Below are 15601 nucleotides of genomic sequence, written 5' to 3' on the forward strand. Positions count from 1 at the left end.
CTACCTGCAGCTTATATATATATATATATATATATATATATATATATATATATATATATATATATATATATATATATATATATGTATGTATGTATGTATTCATAAAATGTCTGGAATCAAATTAATAAAGAAATTTCATCTTCTCATTCTGAGAAGCGGTCGTCACTAACATATACCATTAAAAATACAAACTATCTTTCACCCCATATAAAAATATCCACGCGGACGCACACTGAATTCCAAAAACATAAATCTTTACAAAATAAGATTCACAGACAGGAACTGAAAAACTGATCAAACTAAATGTCATTTTCATTTTCAGCGGTAGTGTAAAAAGTGAAAAATAATCCTCCTGGAACAACTTTCATCATTTACAGGGGACTTTCAAAAGACGCATGCAACAGAGGGAAGAAGTCACTCGACACTCCCCGTGAAGTCCGAGTTTGGCAAAATGCGAAGCATCACTACGAATCTGTTCTCCACTAAATAAAAAAGCTATGAATAAATCTTTCATCTAATATTGATTATAATGATGATAACGGCAGGGATATTGTGGGTTAATGTTAAGAGATTTTCTTCACGCATAATTTGTATATTAATGACTTAATTTCAAGGGCATTATAATTCGTATATTAATGACTTAATTTCGAGCGTTTCACAATTCGTATATTATTGACTTAATTTCAAGTGTTTCATAATTCGTATATTAACGACTTTATTTCAAGTGTTTCATAATTCGTAAAATATTGACTTAATTTCAAGAGCTTCATAATTCGTATATTAAAGACTTTATTTTGAATTGTTTCACAATTCGTATATTAATAACTTAATTTCAAGTTCATCATAATTGGTATATTAATGACCTAATTTCAAGTGTTTCATAATTCGTATATTAATGACTTAATTTCAAGTATTTCATAATGCATATATTAACGACTTTATTTTGAATTGTTTCACAATTCGTATACTACTGAATTAATTTCAAGTGCATCATAATTCGTATATTAATGACTAATTTCAAGCGTTTCATAATCCGTATATTAATGACTTGATTTCAAGTGTTTCACAATTCGTATATTAGCAACTTAATGTCAAGTATTTCATAATTCTTAAAGCGCTGAATTATTATAAGCTTAGGAATGATTAGGAATATGTTCTACAGCTTCGTTTACAGAACGTCATTGCAATGAAAGCATCAAACAGCAACTGGAAGGATAGTTCGAGAACACTTCAGATTAGAGCAACGATAATGTTGTCTGCTTTTACTTTATAAATTTGAAACAGGAAGTTAATGCAATGTCAGAAAGTTCATAAGAATTCAGAATTTGCCGTTTCTCTAATGGCCACATGACCCAGCGACTTGAAACACAAACTCCAGCAACTGAAAATAAAGCTAATGATTTGCCCAACTTGCTATCGCCTATTTCTATGTCTGCAAAACCATTACGAGGATATGTATTTGCATGAAGCCTACAGTTCTGCGAGTTAGCGGACGGACGCTACTGTGGCACTAATGACGTCTGTTCCTTTTCGTGCCGCAATTTACCAGCAAATTTCGCTTGGTCATTAGAAGAGCCTACATTAATCACCCATCTTGGTACTGCGTTAATTATTTCGGAGTCGATCTATAAAGATATATTGATTGATCAGTTATTTGTTGTTGTACTAATGTTTCAAAAAAATGTCTTCTCCCGACTCTAACTCATCCCTATTTGAATTTGCTAACTCTTTCGTATTGCAGAAGAACGCGCATTCATATGCACACAGGCACAGAGAGAGAGAGAGAGAGAGAGAGAGAGAGAGAGAGAGAGAGAGAGAGAGAGAGAGAGAACCACATAAACCGATTGATTGATAGATAGACAGACAGACAGGCAGATATAAAGATAGATAGATAGAATACAGTTTTCGAGAAAAATTGAAAGTAACATGTGTACCAGCTTGGAATGACATTGTACATATCTTTCAAAATGTTGTAGTTAATAATTATATCTGACACCGCAAGTGTGATGTTTATTTTTAAATGTTGCCTCCAACGAGAGTAAATGAATATATATACGAGTAAAATTATATATATATATATATATATATATATATATATATATATATATATATATATATATATTATATACATATATAACTGCATGAATATATTTATAAGTACATAAACATACACACACACACACACACACATATATATATATATATATATATATATATATATATATATATATATATATACATATACATAACACACACATTCACACACACACACTCATATGTGGTGTTTCTCTCTCTCTCTCTCTCTCTCTCTCTCTCTCTGCTTATGAATGCACGTTCTTCTGCAATGCGAAAGAGTTAGCAAATTCAATTATCGATGAGTTAGAGCCGGGAGAAGACTAGTTAAACCCTAAACACGAAAAAGACTTGACTGAAATATAACTAAAGCATTGAATTATTTATGAATCAATATCTGTTTGTAGATCGACTCTTAGATTATCAACGCAGTGCGAAGATGGGTGATTACATTTAATGTAGACTCTTTCAATGACCGAACGAAATCACGCAGAAGCACAGTCAAGCTTTCGGGAATTCGTAACTTTTCCCATCATCAGGGTCACTTATCGATAGAATTACACGAAATCAAATAAAACAGGAAGAAAACAGGAAGAAAACTGTACGTATTATGGCTGTTGAGATACTTTTGGATCTAGTCAATCGGTGTAGTTTTCTTACTGTTTTATTTGATTTCGTGTAATTCTGTCGATAAGTGGCCCTGATGATGGGAAAAGTTTGAATTCTCGAAAGCTCGGATGTGCTTCTGTATTGTTTTAGTAATAATAATACTATTTTCAGTATTACCACGTCTTTTGGTTATCCTGTTTCACCTTAAATTGAAGTTTTCTAGGAACGAAAACATAACCCGGTATATATATATACACAAATATAGATACATATGTGTATATATATATATATATATATATATATATATATACATATATTGTATATACATATAATATATATACATATATATATGTATATATATATATATTCCCTACTGAAGCACACAGAATTTCACAGGTACGCATTACTTTTGTTTTTCTTCTTTACCTTTTGCATCCAACTCCTTAGTACGCTTTCCTTCTACAAAGACTTCGTTGTTATATGTGTTATTCTGCGTTATGTTACAGCCAGTCTTTCATTTCATTGTTCTGTACCGTCAAGTGAGGAGGAAAATATATTAGTGATGCAAATATCCAGATATAATTATTGGAAGCCTTTAAATAGATTTATAAGAACTGCCTTTAGAATGTATATTAGTGATGAAGACCTGAATGATGAATAGCAAGACATTGCAATAAACTGCGACCTCTAGCAATTGAGTTTACAAGGATATAACAAACATTGCTGAAGAAACATACCAAAGGGGAGTCATAAGAGATGAAACGATAACATCAAAGTAGAACATGGAAGATCATTTTGGATCTATGGTGCATCACTATCATGTGACCGAAAATAATAAGTCAAAAGCCACAATAATGGATATAAGAGATTGTATTTTTCCAATATTAAAAAAAAGGGGTTAAAAAAAAAAGACGGTAGCTTTCGACCGTTTGCACAACGGTCCTCTTCAGCCATATGCATTATTGAGGCTTTTTACTTACGATTTACTTATAATTTTGAATAATAACCGCCCGAAGAACGAACTACTTTACATGAACCTTCTCGTTACATCTGTGTGCAAAGAGACTTTATTTGGAACACGCATTCACCTGCTACTTGATTGACTTCAATTGAAGTCCCCAAAAAAAGGAGACCGCCACAGAGACTTCCCAATAACTTGAGGAAGCAGTTCTCTGTCTGTCCCCTCCCCAGATGTTGACTTAGCTTTCGAAGCAAAGAAGGACCCGGGCAGCATCCTTTTCCTCTTAAGTGAAAGGTATATTGGCTTCCACTTCACCCCTCGCCCATTAATATATTCGGTGCGCGGAAGACGAGCCAGAAGTAGAATCGGAAGCGGATTAATTAACGAATGTTGCGTGTTCGCAAATGTTTATCCGGGAGAAAGTGAAAGTGGTCGTTATAAATGACGTGCTCTGATGATACTCGTATGTATAAGAGTAATATAAAATAACGGACGATGAAAAATAACGACTCAATATTTGAAGAAATGTTACGCCTTTCGTTCTAGTAACGTTGGTTCACACACAAACAGTAAAACGAAATTTTGTAAATGTATGCGGTACTGATATTGAGAGAGTTGCTTCTTACACAATGCACATGCATCTACAAAAAGAGTAAGGTGAACGCGTAAATCAATAAAAGAGTAAAAAAAAAAAAAAAATAGTATAGATGCCGTAAACAGCCTATGCATAAGTTTACAATTGTTTCAAACAGCCAGTTCTAGGAACCCGCCTCCCGTCCTCCACCACCTCCTCTCTCTCTCTCTCTCTCTCTCTCTTTCTTCTCTCTCTCTCTCTCTCTCTCTCTCTCCGTGCACTCATTTATTTTGAAAATTTCATGCAATTTCGGGTTATCTCTCCCTGAATTCCACATAAATTTATGTACGAGAAAACTGACATTTATTCACACTTGGGTCTGCAAGGGTTCAGAGGAGGCAGATAGATGGCATTTCTGTGATGGTAACAGTAGTTGGAGAGAGAGAGAGAGAGAGAGAGAGAGATTCCATTTTTGAGACGTCAGCTTCAGGGGACAACTGCTACGGGAAACAATTTAAGCGACATTTGAAATCTCCAACCATTTTCATCCAGTATTTCAATTTATGTTGATGATTGCAAAAGAATATTGCTCTTTGTCCTCTTCGCCGTCAATCTGTGATAGTTGAAAAGGTTTTAAGGGACTTAGAAGTGAGGAGAGGGAAGAAAGAATTTACTCATCAGTTCGTTTCAAACACAGTAAACTCAGCGAGAAATATTCATCATTCTAAAACTATTGTATACAAGCTTCGACGTAGGTAGACTGCAAACCATTCTGAGAAACGTTTTACAAGGACAAAATCAGTCTATTTAGTGATTCTTACTGGACTCGCGTGTAATGTTTTCCCTGTCCCAGCGGAAAGAGGATAGGGTTTATCCTGCAGTTACATTATCGTCGGTTGTGCTTGATATCTCTCGCTTTTCCATTTTATGTTACTGGAGCGCTGTATTTATGGAATTGTCATCCGAAACCGTCGCCGTCAAGATTTTTATATACATATAAGTGTGAACAAATACTATCAGTTAAAACAATCTCTCTCTTCATTCACGGTTCTTAATCATATTCTAAACAGGGACTAACGATATTCAAGTAAACATAAACTGCCCGTGATATTTTGGAAGTGCCAGGCACTTAACTACAGAGGACTGCCGCGCTGTCACAGCTGTGGCACTGATCGTCAACTAAGGCAGACAGGAATCCCGATCAGTGATGAAAATGATCCCGAGAAAGTTACTATTTTTGAATCCAAGACTGCCAAACTGAAAAGGCCATGTTCATTTAGTACTCATAGATGAGACTTCCTCAAGATGAAAAGTCGAGATAATTCGAAAGAGAGAGACCAGTTACAGAAACCACAAAAAATAACCATTTTATGGCGAACTTTAAATGAAATTTAATTAGAACTGGCTGAAAGTTATACATTTATACAAATGGATGACCTAAGGTAAAAAAGGCATATTTACATGGTTTCATGTGAAACTTAATAAGGTTATGTGTATGAAAAATCAATGGCTTATCCTAATTTGAGCTGTATTTAAGACTAAGATCTTTGACAAAGCTTGATTTATTCACACAGTTATGCCAAGATTTAACAATATTTGAAACGGATGTCGTGGCCAAAAATAAAAAACTTATTAATCATGGTTTCAAGGTCCTTATATTCTTTAATGCAACGCTAACTCTTAATATCACACTGATTGAGAGGAATTCAATTCGAATTCCGCAAAGTACCAACTGTCCTTAAGTACTGCAGAACGGACGATCCAGTCCACTTTGGGTAAGTAGGTGGCATTTACTTCGGAAAACATTTGGTCCGATTTATTGGTCATTACATCCAGGAAGAAGCTTAACTTGGATTTCGTTGGACACCTAGTATTGGAATTAAATCCAGCATGGTCTAGGGAAGAGAGAGAGAGAGAGAGAGAGAGAGAGAGAGAGAGAGAGAGAGAGAGAGAGAGAGAGAGAGAGAGAGAGAGAGAATAACGCTGTTTTATTCTTGGCCATTTAATGAACGGTTGATTTAGCAATACAAAATCGTCGTCACCGCAGTAGCTGTCATCGGTATTAAATGTAATTCAAAACAGTATGTAACATGAGGAACATTATAAAAATTATAGGAAACATATGTTTCATGGTATTACTGGACACTGCAGGGTTAAAAATCTTCACAATTAGATAAAATCTAATTACACACACATATAAATATATGTGTATATATATGTATATATATATTGTGTATATATATATATATATATATATATATATATATATATATATATATATATATATATATATATATATATATATATATAAACACAAATTGAAATTATAAGAAAGCATCTCCACTATTACATATTACATAACAAGCACCTTATCATATTTCGAGTAAAAAGGCTGGGCTCAAACCATGTCAGATTTTCAGTAAAAACTGTTGTCAACCAGACGAATTTTGCGTGAAATTTTAAGGATGGCAAAAAAACAGCCTTTCAACAGAGTGAAGTGGAAGCCGTGTTGAAAATTAAATAATGGGTTCTGGGATAGAGATATTTAACCTTAAGTAAAATAAAAACTACTGAGGCTAGAGGGCTGCAATTTGGTATGTTGGATGATTGGAGGGTGGATGATCAACATACCAATTTGCAGCCCTCTAGCCTCAGCATGTTTTTAAGATAAATCTTTCATTAAAATTGTAGCAAAAATTTAATTTTATTTTTATTTGTTACGATAATTTTTTTTTCTTTTTTTTTAGACAGATCTTTTAGATAGCTCTCGATGGCATGTCTTACTTCTGAGAACTTTGGTTGTGAGCGACAGGTGGTAAGAAGTCCTGATATCTTGAAGTATTTTTGGATGGGTATTTGGAAACGGTCCCGTGATCACTGATTTTCGACCGAAATGAAACAATGCTACGATTAACACGTGTTTGATAACCTTTGGGCTAACGATAATTAGACTATTCCCAGCACGTATCCAGAACAATTTTAAGAATGCCATTATTTCGCAAGACACTGAAATGAAGCGAAAGCTGGTGGAGGAAAAACAAAATCTACTGCGTTCGCAATTCACCTTATCGGAGATCTGAAGCAAAACCAAGTTTGAGGACTATCGATGGGGCGATGTGAATATGGATCAAGTTAACCATTAAAATAAATTGTATGAGTCATCGGTTCACGCCCAATCGTGCAGAAAAATATGAATATCGGCCATAACATCTTTGCACAATCACGTGAAAGCTTGGGAGAAGAAAAATACTGAAATAGCATCATTAATCAGTGGAGGCCAAGACAGTATCTTCAGCCTATTTTTTTCTTTTGTTTTGGGGAGGGGGGTATGACGGAAGATACCCAAAGCCGATATCGCTGAGGCTTATCTTGATTGATGGAACAGAGACTCTTAGTTGTACTGTTTATCCAACTATATTTTTAGACTGCTGTTTTCTCATTCATGGTGTGTGCGATCGTTAATTTGAAAGTCACGTTAGTTAGGGAATTATACAAGTTAACAATTTTAGGAAAGTCATGGCAATATCGCTGTAACTAAAAATATAAAGAGGCGTTGTCCTTACCTTCTGCTGCAACAATACATCGGCCAGTCAGGAAGTAGGTAGGATCTGAAAAGTGAAAAATGGTATAGCTACATATCAATATATAACGATACGAAATTGTCAATGTATTAATTTTTGTAGTTTAATACAAATGGTAATAATTTCCTTCATGTAGTTAATTACGCTTCCCAACAAAATTATTTTTTTTTTAAATTATTTTTTAGTAATAAAAGGGAAGAGTCGCAGTCGAAGGATTCATCCAATTAATACTCAGAAAAAGGATCTCCGGCAAATTGTTCTGCGTTCGGCGTGAGGCATTATCGTGGCATCTCCACTGCGCCTAATTGTTCTCTCTCTCTCTCTCTTTAGGAGCCTAGAAAACCCCGGAGTATGAAAGTCATTTGGCAAATTGTTTTCTTTCTGTTGCGTGGCTTAGCAGATCCACAGCGGCCAGAGATGACTGTATTGAAGGAAAATTTCAGAGTTGTATCCTGACTCTGCCCCTTTCTCCTATTTGTTCTCTCTTTGCTCATCTTATATATCTATTATATATAGATTACGAACTTCTTTTTGACTTGTTCCCGACCTGTATAGGGTTTCGAAAGTCATTTCGTCATTGTGTGTTGATGATTTTATCTTTTAAGAGAATTCGAATGAAATGTTGTCTATTGGGTCATTGCTGAGTCGGGAAGTTAGGCGCTGCAATTAGATCTGAGGGCCAGTTGCTCTCACCGACTTCTTTTGACTTGTAAATGGTTTTTTCTATGGGTTCGATCGACATTGGCGAAGAAATTTATTTCTGTTCCAGTGATTATTATTGTTGATGACTATCTTGCTTCAAGAGGGAAAGAATGAAATGTTGTCAAGTTATTGTATCTGACTCGCTGGTATGCAAACCTTTCTCTAGTTGCTCTCTTCCAGACTTCTTTTGCAGCTGGCCCAATTTAGCTATTCATGTAAAGTCACAACATATATATATATATATATATATATATATATATATATATATATATATATATATATATATATATATATATATATATGAATGTACACAGATATTTTTAAGTATAATTTCTAGCTTTCATAAACACCTCAATTGGATTATTTATATTTCACTCTATCTCATCCAGTGTTACTTCCTATAAAACTGTAAGAATAATTGAAAGAAATGGATACAGTTAAATGTCCTGAATAATGTTATCATATGTTTAAAAGCTACATATAAAATATATACATAATATTTATATATATATATATATATGTATATATATATATATATATATATATATATATATATATATATATATATATATATATATATATATATATATATATATATATATATATTTGTGTATGTGTGCTTGTGTGTGAATATAAATAAATGTGTCACTTTTTATATGGTAAGTAAGAAAAAATTAAAAGGAATTACATCATAGGTTTAGTGACTATGACATCAATTGCGACATCCCCTAATAGGCCTGAGACTCACCGCTACCAATCCAAGGACAGAGATGGAGCGGAATTGAAAATGGCTGACGACTGTATCCATACAGAGGTACGCTGTGGATGGACCATGACCAGGGTTCAGTCTATATGCTGATAACTGCATTCATGGATTTCTGAACAGGTTATTACAAATCATTTAGAGCCCTGGTTACATGGGTTGTTTGGAATTTCGATTCAAAGCCATAGTTCTTCTAATCAAAATTCACGAAACAATATGAGAATGCATAAAAATAAAATACAAAATAGATTACCTAAAATCTAGCACAGAAGATAGTATTTAATCCTTCACCAAGAAATGAAATTCGTTTAAAACTGAATTGTGGCTAATTGTAATAACAGTTTTCGAGATGGCACAACTCTCTTTTGGGGACTGACAATCATTTCACAGTAACGTAAACTATCAAGCTGAAATTTGGTTTCAGAATGAATAAAGCCTTTCATGCGCCAAGCGCTCAATAGGTATGAATTTTTATTCGCAAAAAAAGGTTGAAAAATATTTTTTCATTTAGTTAAATTTAGTTGGTTCTTGCCAAATAAAGTGGATTATGGAAATGAATTTTCAAAAGGATTTGACCGATGAATCGTCTTGCATTGTTTGAACCGATCCAAGAGCGGATTTACCAAAAGTAGGAGAGAGAAACCACGGGCCAGTAATATAAAACACTTATGTTTTATACACACACACACACACACATATATATATACATATATATATAGATGTATAATAATATATACATATATATATAGATATTTATTATATATATATATATATATATATATAATATATAATATATATATATATATATATATATATATATATATATATATATATATATATATATATATATATATATATATATATATATATATATATATATATATATATATTGAAAATTTACGCATTCTCACGCGATCCGAAAGTCCCATATATCGTACTGAAAGTAAAGACGAAGAAAAGTGGAAAATCTGCTTGAAAAATGTGAAAGTGAAGAAAAAAGTCGCCGAAATGTGGGGTCTGTATTGGACAAACATCGATGACAGCTGCTTCAGGGAGCAATAAAAACGCCAGTGGATGACTTCCGCGGGGCGCTGGTCCTTCGGAGTATTTCCAAAATCCGTCCGACTCCGTCAGCCTGTGCGGAATTTTATTGCCTCGGCAAGAGCCATGAGACTTGTCTATTGTATGATGCCTTCGCCTATCATTCAGATACGGATGGCTGCCGATGCTCGGGGCTCGTTTTTTCATTTCATTTTTTTCTCATGTCAAGGGCAAAAACGTTTCCTAACTTCAATGGGGTGTATGTAGCACAAACGTTCGTTCTTTCTCTCTCTGTTTTTGACAATTTTGATTTAAAGCGACTCACTAATAAACTAGAAGTGTCATAGCGATTTTGAGGAAAACTGAAATCAGAATAGTCTAGTACTCAATCGTCAGGATTTCGATAATCAAGTTTTATTCATATGTTTCATAGGTTTTAATGTGAAAGTGATTAACCAATAATATGACCAATAATAGAACTATCTTCGCTACGCGGAGCTACACTTAAGATGCTATTGGTGCTGCAAAGAATATATTTAGTCACACGAGCACATCGTCACAATACCAATTTCTCCGAATGAATCTAGGCTGACAGCTGATTTGCTGGGTATAGGATGATCCCAGAAATTCAGATTTTATCAAATGACGTATTTGCCCTTAAATGAAGTGAATGAGTGATTTACACACACGCACACACGTTATATATATATTTATATATATATATATATATATTTATATATATGTATATATATATATATATATATTTAAATATATATAATATATATATATATATATATATATATATATATATATATATATATATATATATATATATATATATATATATATATATATATATATATTAGTCAACCCTTTGACCCGTTGAGTCACTTATTGTTAACAATTTATATTAACAGATGAGTAGTTTCAAAGAGAAGAAGAAAGAATTGATAGAAAAAATTTACTTTCTAATCTTTGCTCTCATGCATAATTAAATCTTTAAGGGCTGCTGGACGTTTGCTGGCCTTGGCACATGCCCACTAGGCCGAGTCTCTCCGAGACCACCCAGAGAGCACGGACCAGCCAAGGTTGGCGGGCAAAGGGTGGATGGGGGGCCGCTGGACGTTCGCTGGCTCTGGCACATGCCCACCAAGCTGAGTCTCTCCAAGACCACCTGGAGAGCACAGACCGCTCAAGGTTGGGAAGCGAAAAGTGGTTGGGGGGGCCGCTGGACGTTCGCTGGCCCTGGCACATTAGCTCATCAGTTGGCTCTCTGAACCACCGGAGAGCACGGACTGCAAAAGGTTGGCGGGCGAAGAGCGGTTAGGGGGCTGCTGTACGTTCACTGGCCCTGGCACATGCCTGGTTGGGGGGCCGCAGGACGTTTGCTAGCCCTGGTACGTGCCAGCTAGGCCACGGCTCTCGAGACCGCCTGGAGAGCAGGGACCTCCCAAGGTTGGTGGGTGAACAGCGGTTGGGGGGCTGCTGGATGTTCGCTGGCCCCCTGGCACGTGCCCACTAGGCCAAGGCTCTCCGAGACCACACGGAGAGCATGGACTGCCCAAGGTTGGCAGGCGAACAGCGGTTGGGGGCCGCTGGGCGTTCGCTGGCCCTGGCACATGCCCACTAGGCCAAGGCTCTCCGAGACCACCCGGAGAGCATGAACCGCCCAAGGTTGGTGGGCGAAGAGTGGTTGAGGGGCTGCTGGACTTTCGCTGAACCTGGCACATGCCCACTAGGTCAAGGCTCTCCGAGACCATCCGGAGAGCATGGACCACCCAAGGTTGGCCGGTGAAGAGCGGTTGGTTGGGGGCCATCTGTACATTTGCTGACCCTGGCACATGCCCACTAGGCCAAGGCTCTCCGAGACCACCCGGAGAGCACGAACAGCCCAAGGTTGGCGGGTGAACAGTGGTTGGGGGGCCGCTGGACGTTTGCTGGCCTTAGCACCTGCCAACTATGCCAAGGCTCTCTGAGACCACCTGGAGAGCATGGACCGCCCAAGGCTGGTGGGCAAACAGTGGTTGAGGGGCTGCTGGACGTTCGCTGGCCCTGTCACATGCCCACTAGGCCAAGGATCTTCGAGACCACCGGGAATACACAGACCGCCCAAGGTTGGCGGGCGAACAGCAGTTGGGGGGCCGCTGGAAGAGGACAGGACGGGAGGTCCTACCCCTCCCTTTCAGTCCTTAGCTTCTTTTCCTCTCTCTCTCTTTCTCCTTCTTTCTTCCTTTCTCTGTCTCTCTCTCTCTCTCTCTCTTTTCTCTTTCTAATTCCCTCTTCCTTTCTCTGTCTCTTTATCTCTCTGCTTCTCTCTGTGAGAGGTAGGAAGAGGAGAAGGGGCACAGGACAGAATGGAGGTCTCACCCCTCCCTTTCAGTCCTTAGCTTCTTTTCCCCTGTATCTCTCTCTCTATCTTTCTCTTTCACTTTCTTTCTTCCTTTCTCTGTCTCGTTCTCTCTCTCCTTCTCTCTGTGAGAGGCAAGAAGAGGAGAAGGAGTACAGGGCAGGAAGGGAGGTCCCACCCCTCCCTTTCAGTCCTTAGCTTCTTTTCCTCTGTCTGTCTGTCTGTCTGTCTCTCTCTCTCTCTCTCTCTCTCTCTCTATCCTTCTTTTCCTCTTTCTCCTTCTTTCTTCCCTCTCTGTCTTTTTCTGTCTCTCCTTATCTCTGTGAGAGGTAGGAAGAGGAGAATGGGTACAGGGTAGGAAGGGAGGTCCCACCCCCTCCCTTTCAGTCCTTAGTTTCTTTTCCTCTCTCTCTCGCTCTCTCTCTTTCTCCTTCCTTCTTCCTTTCTCTGGCTCTTTCACTCTCTCCTTATTTCTGTGAGAGGAAGAAAGAGCAGAAGGAGCACAGGGCAGGAGGGGAAGTCCCACCCCTCCCTTTCAGTCTTCTTCTTCTTTCCCACCGTTATCCCTACGCTAAGGGGTCGGTTGCCTGATGCGCCTTCTCCACTGCCTTCTATCAATGGCATCATCCCCCACCAAACCTCTTCTCTCCATATCTTCCTTCACTTTATCTCGCTATCTAATTCTCTGTCTCCCTCTTGACCTTCTTCCTCTAACAGGTTCTTCCCAAGTCCTCTTCATTCCCTCCTCGTCATCCAACTTTTCTGGGGCTTTCATCTTCCTCAAACACCAAAACATCACTTCTCTTGGGATTCTATCGTATGCTTCCTCTAGGTCTATAAATGCAAAATATAGCTCCTGGTTTCCCTATAGCCTCTTTTCCCATAGCTATCTTACTATGATGATGGCATCCACCGTCCCTCTTCCTCTCATGAATCCATACTGTTGTTTCCCGATCTTTACAATTTCGCTTAATCTCTCATCCAGTATCCTCTCTAAAATTTTCAGTCCATGCTCTGTTAGTTTAATTCCTCTGTAGTTACCACACTCCATGACATCTCCCTTCTGCTTGTATATATATACCATTAGACTCTCCTCCCAGTCCCTTGGCATTTCTTCTTCCCATATAGCTTTTAATAAATCCAGCATCCATTTCTTCCCCTCTGTACCTAGTGATTTGATAATTTCAATTTGGAACTCTGATGGACCTGGTGCTTTACCATTCTTCACTTTACTTAATGCTCTTTACTTCTCTATCCTGTATCTCCATCACTGGTCCCTCCCTCCCTCCCTTTCAGTCCTTAGCTCCTTTTCCTCTCTCTCTTTTTCCTTCTTTCTTCCTTTCTCTGTCTCTTTCTCTCTCTCCTTCTCTTTGCGAGAAGCAGGATGAGGAGACGGGGCACAGGGTAGGACGGGAGGTCCGACCCCTCCCTTTCAGTCCTTAGCTTCTTTTCCTCTCTCTCTCTCTCTCTCTCTCTCTCTCTCTCTCTCTCTCTACCTTTATCTTTCTCTTTCTACTTCTTTCTTACTTTCTCTGTCTCGTTCTCTCTCTCCTTCTCTCTGTGAGAGGTAGGAAGGGGAGTTGGGGCACAGGGTAGGACGGGAGGTCCCACTCCTCCCTTTCAGTCCTTAGCTTCTTTTCCTCTCTCTCTCTCTCTTTCTCTTTCTCTTTTCTCTCTCTCCTTCTCTCTGTGAGAAGCAGGATGAAGAGAAGGGGCAGAGGGCAGGGAGGGAGGTCCCACCCCTCCCTTTCAGTCCTTAGCTTCTCTCTCTCTCTCTATCTTTATATTTCTCTTTCTCCTTCTTTCTTCCTTTCTCTGTCTCTTTCTCTCTCTCCTTCTCTCTGCGAGAGGTAGGAAGAGGAGAAGGGCACAGGGCAGTAAGGGAGGCCACCCCCCTCCCTTTCAGTCTTTAGCTTCTTTTCCTCTCTGTCTCTCTCTCTTTCTCCTTCTTTCTTCCTTTCTCTGTCTCTTTCTCTCTCTCCTTCTCTCTATGAGAGGTAGGAAGAGGAGATGGGGCACAGGGCAGAAGGGAGGGCCCCACCCTTCCCTTTCAGTCCTTAGCTTCTTTCTCTCTCTCTCTCTCTCTCTCTCTCTCTCTCTCTGCGCTGTAAGATTTAAGTGAGTGAATCATATCGCTTTGACTATAATAATCGGACTTCCGCTTGTTCTCCAAAAGCCTTTTTGTTATAGTGGTGGTCTCGGTATAATGCTGTATGAGCAGCGGCCCATGAAACTTTAACAACAGCCCAGTGGTGGCCTATCCTATATCGTTGCCAGAAGCACGATTATGGCTAACTTTAACCTTAAATAAAACAAAAACTACGAAGGCTAGATGGCTGTAATTTGGTATGTTTGATGATTGGAGGGTGGATGATCAAAATATCAATTTGCAGCCCTCTAGCCTCAGTAGTTTTTAAGGTCTTAGGGCGGACAGAGTAAAGTGCGGACGGACAGACAAAGCCGGCACAACAGTTTTCTTTTACAGAAAACTAAAAACAGTCTATAGTTGATAAGGATTTTTGTGAAAACTCCCTAGAACAGGGCGTTCTTCCCAGGCAGGTAACTCCGCAAATAATGCACAAGCACTTAGTTTCCAACTCACGCCTTTTAAGACTTCCGAGGCCTGATTGGAAGCGCTCCTGTTTCTAACCCAAGAGGACGTTTTTTTTATATATATATTTTGTGCTGTTAATGCGTGTTTATTTGTAACGAGAACAACAACAATAATAACAACAACAACAACAACGACAATAATAATGATAATAATATTATTATCATTATCATTATTATTATTATTATTATTATTTTTATTATGAATATCATTATTATATTTATCATAATTATCCAAATAATACGAATTTCTTTATTCAACAGCAGCCTTTATTCTCCAAGGCACCGAATCAGTTTATGAACCATTTTAAAATGTGCCTCTGTGCAATAGTACTGCAGC

General features: G+C 37.9%; 1 long non-coding RNA gene across 4 annotated transcripts in view; it reads right to left on the bottom strand.

Annotated features, from left to right (window-relative positions):
• The window catches only part of LOC136833318 (uncharacterized), a 436806-nt gene that overhangs the window by 52203 nt on the left and 369002 nt on the right, over positions 1–15601 (bottom strand). For all 4 annotated transcript variants that reach the window (XR_010851420.1, XR_010851421.1, XR_010851418.1 and 1 more), the window contains one exon: positions 7781–7825. This is a non-coding gene — a long non-coding RNA (uncharacterized lncRNA). The remainder of the gene's footprint in view (positions 1–7780; positions 7826–15601) is intronic.

Source organism: Macrobrachium rosenbergii, chromosome 51 (genome assembly GCF_040412425.1).
Source record: "Macrobrachium rosenbergii isolate ZJJX-2024 chromosome 51, ASM4041242v1, whole genome shotgun sequence".
Classification (NCBI taxonomy): Eukaryota; Metazoa; Arthropoda; class Malacostraca; order Decapoda; family Palaemonidae; genus Macrobrachium; species Macrobrachium rosenbergii.